Here is a 5,000-nt window from a genome sequence, read left to right on the forward strand (position 1 = left end):
TAGATATATATATTACATTTGTACGATATAATATATATATATATATATATATAATATATATATTATATATGTATAATATATATATATATATATATATATATATATATATATATATATATACTTACATATAAGAGACCAAAGTGTAAGTACACCGCTATATTTTTTATATATATAATAAATACAAGAAATGTATAAAAAGAGAAGACAGTATAATCGGGTTTGATCTTAGGTCAGCTCAATTAGGGCTAACGCAGGGTTAAACAGAAGCAATAGTGGTAACGATGTTAGAAATAAAATCAAAAATATATGTAAAAATATTTTTAATTAGCATAAAATCTTTAGAATTTAATGTTTATGAAACATTAAAATTGTGGACAGTCTGCTCAATTAGTGAGGATATAGTAAATTGCAGTTTCATTTGTCGAGATTTTGTCAGTAGAAAACATCTCTGGCCATAGCAACTCGAATAACATGATTAAGCAGAGAAACAAAATGGCAGACGAAACATAATTCAAAAATAATTTCCAAACAGACGACAGAAACAGTCTTAACGAAGTCTAATATACGGATACATGATATCAGGAAAAGTAACGAGAAAAATCAATATCTTAAAGAGAGAGAGAGAGAGAGAGAGAGAGAGAGAGAGAGAGAGAGAGAAGGCAATAACAGCAATAATGACAAAAATAAAAACAACAATATTATCAGAAAAGAGCGGAGTCAAAGTTAGGTGAGATAATAACTTTTCAGTTGTCAATAGTAACGAGTTCTTGATCGACGAGAAAGAAAACTGATCGTTTCTATAACAAATTCTCCCTTATCGTGAGTAATATATGTGACGGCGATATAGCGAAACACACGCATAACACAAACTGCATACAGGTATACCTACATACGTGCATACACACATACATACATACATACATACATACACACATATAGGGATTGGGAGAGAGAGTGAGAAATAGAGAGAGAGAGGGAGGGAGGGAGCGTGCTGTGCATACATATACATGAATGAATATATAAATCAAAATTTCCATGTAAAGATAAAAATATAAAAGCACACACAAACACATTTATGTAAGGACACATTGCCATAAAGGTAGGCAGACATGCACAATGATATACATACATATGTAAATACACACACACACACACACACACGCACACACACACATATGTATGTATGTACATACATACATACATACATACATACATACATACATACATACACACATACATACATACACACATACATATACATGGGAACGCGTGTGTGTGCGTGCGTGTAGTAAGTGAGAAAGATAAAATTGTATAAGCTGCAATTAAAGTGCACAATATATTATGTAGAAGCAATTTTTCCGAAAATCGTTTTATAACGAAGTTATTTCTCTTTCGGTTCTCATGAAATATAATTTGATTTAATGTAAAAAGAAAACAGCAGGAATTTGTTTAGTAAAATGTTTATGAGAAATGTGAAATATGAATACTTAAGAAGCGGTAAATTTAATTGGAATAATACCAAAATTTTTTTTTAATCCTTTTACTGCCTCCAAGTATTTTCATGGAAGTTCTATTGCAAAATAGTTTGGTTATTGTCACAATGTGAACGTTGGTAACATGTAACACGTCACATGGGGTGATTGGGAAGAGATGACGTTTCTGCTCTGCGATGTATGTCAGAAACATGAGCGGAAAGGAATGGTTGAATGTGTAAGTGAAGGATAACAGGAAGAAACGACTTTGGATATTCACTTTGCCTAATTTTCCTTGCTACATTTTCACAGACGATGACATGCAATCAGCTGTATAAAGTTTATTACTGGTATCGTTTCATCTTGATGTGTGGACAAGATATTGACATCATTACAATATAAACACGCCAATACAGGGTACGAATGTTAATACTATGCCGTTCACAGAATGTCCAAACTTAAAAGAGAAGTCTGAATTTTGTTTGAAGGCACAGTGACATTGTTTTTTTTTTCCAGTCTCATTAGGTTCCCGTTGCAAATCTATAGTCTTCTCAAGCCTACTTTCATCAGATGACAAAGATTTTATGAGTAGCAAAAAAGATATGAATAAATTTGGTAAGTATAATTTGCTTAATTATAAAACATGTGGTAAGGCAGATAACACCAATAAACATTTTATAAATGTGTGTGTGTGTGTTGTGTGTGTGTGTGTGTGTACAGTTCTACTAATTACAATTGGAGTCACTTTTCAAAACGAAGCCTTTTGAAAAGTGACTCCAATTGTAATTGGCAGAACTGTATACATGTTCAATCTCATGCAGACGTCTCGTGTATAGTTCTTCAAATCATAGTTACTAAGACGATCACACTGACGAGTTTGCGGATGATTACGTAGATGATTATGTAATAGATTAACAACGGGAACTGGTTTGTGATTAATCTATATTTTGTATCTTTTCATTTGTCTTGCTCGCTTACGTTCTTACTAAATTTTCTTGAGAACATTCCTTTCTTAGTGGCAAGACAAAAGCGGATCTTCTTCTAGTATAATGGATATCCACTTTCAGGTCATCCCTTTTATATGTATGTAATATATAGATATATAGATAGATAAACAGATAGATAGATAGAATTCGAAATTATTCATTTGTAACAGTTCAGTTATAAAATCATAAAATACAATTAGAAGCATGAATACGTTCTCAAACGCACGCTTCAAACACCCACACACACGAACAGTCACCCCCACGCACACACAGCTGACACCACACACGAACAAACACGCATACAAAAATATGAATATGTGTGTGTATGTGTTTGTATATCATGTGCGTGTACGTGTGTGTATATATATATATCCATACATATACATATATATATATTTGTGTGTGTGTATGTATGCACATGTATATATATGTATGTATAAATATAGATATACACAAATATATACATATATATATGTGTATATATATATATATATGTGTGTGTGTGTGTGTGTGTGTGTTTTCAGATAGATATGCGTGGGTGTTTGTTTATGTATGATCATAATTAGAGACAGGTGGATAATACTTGACTTCATCCTCTTACGATGTGAGCTAAAGATATATGCATAAATTCGTGTGTCTGCATAGTCTGTATATTGTGGCATTTAGATAGAATGAGAGACAGAGAGAGTGACAGCTAGCTAGATAGATAGATAGCGGATAGATAGATAGAAAGATGGATAGTAGATAGATAAATAGATAGGTCGATAGATAGTTGGAATAATTTAATATTATTGATTTGTGTGAGTTCTTCGAAAATACAAGCAGAGGCATAAAACCCGTACTCGAACAAACCCTGTCTTCTACACATACACAATACAAATATGCATCAATACATATATATACATATATAAACAAGTCTATCCCTGACTCTCTCCACTCCTTCTTTTAATGATCTAGAAAACAAAAACATGATAGAAAACACACAATAAAAGTTTTAAAAAAAAAGCAAACTGTAGCTTATTACTTCCTCTGCAACAAAGCAAAAAATATATTCTTCAAAGAAATGTATTTTCAATATTTTCTGCGATATCTATTAGAGTAGCGTTGTCTAATGTAAGGGCTGTTTTCACATCGCATCAAATGACTCCAGTCACGACATATCAGCTGAAAGAACACGCATCGCCTTACACAATATCATGACACTACACATTTTCATTTATTGACGTTGTTTGTTTGTGTGTGTGTGTGTGTGTGAATTTTGGGTGAGTGGGCATAATTCAGTGTGAAGAATTATTTGTATGTTTGGCAGAAAAATCTCTGTCCTTTGTTTTGCAGGAATGTTCCAGCTTACGAAAGAAAACATTTTTATGGATTACAGAGTAAAAAGAACGCCGAGAATCCGTTTGACACTTTAACATCACATTTGCAATTTTTTCAAAACTTTAGCAGAAATGTTTCCTTCTCAATTAGTAAGTTGGGTCGTCATGAACTAATTCAACCAAACAGCATCACTGATATGATAGGCAAAAATCTATCACAAAAGAAAAGCTGATTTCCAGTTTGTCTGTTCGTCATAATATATATGTGAATGAGAGAAAGAAGGGGAGTAATCAACAGGGGAAATAATCCTTGTCATAATATATATTTAGAAAGAGAGGAGAAAAGTTGTTGTTCAGAAAGAAATCCATTGAGATGAGAGAGTGTGTGTGAAAGATAGATAGATAGATAGATAGATAGATAGATAGATAGATAGATAGATAGATAGATAGATAGATAGTGTCACCATAGTAACTAACAAGTTTTGATTAAAAACGAGGGTATTTTAAGCGCAAGTCTGTCAACACGACGCAACACAGATTTAAAAAAAAGACTTTCGCTATATAATAATATAGTTATTTGTTTTGGTTGTGTGTGTGTGTGTGAACATAGAAGCAACACAACACAGACTTTAAAAAAAAGACTTTCACTATAATGACAGGTTATTGTTGCTGTTGTTGTTGTTATTCAGAGAGAAATTCAGTGAGTGAAAGATAGAATTAAAATTTGTTTCAAGAAAAAAAAAACAAAAAACAATTTGTTGTCAATACAGTGAGATAGATAGCTAGCTAGATAGATAGAGATAGATAGAGATAGATAGATAGATAGATAGAGAGAGAGAGAGAAAGAGAGAGAGAGAGAGAAAGAGAGAGAAAATGCACAAATACACACATACACATAGATAGATAAATAGATAGACAGACAGATAAATAGATAGACAGACAGATAAATAGAGAAACATTATGTGCGTGTGTGTGTATGTATGTATTCATGTTTGTCTTGAAGTGAGCTTATATATAAAACAAGAATTTTAGTAAATATTCATAAATTTTTACAAGGAAACGGTTGACTTCGGACTCGTCAATTTAATGATGGCGAACAAGTCCGGAAAATTATTAACTGATTGAAATCAGTTAAAGTAGTTAGTCTAATTTCTATAACACCGGAAACACTGCTGATAAGCTGGATTAATCCACTAATTATGACTACATATAATTAGGCGCAG

This window comes from Octopus sinensis, linkage group LG19, assembly GCF_006345805.1.
Source record: "Octopus sinensis linkage group LG19, ASM634580v1, whole genome shotgun sequence".
Taxonomy (NCBI): domain Eukaryota; kingdom Metazoa; phylum Mollusca; class Cephalopoda; order Octopoda; family Octopodidae; genus Octopus; species Octopus sinensis.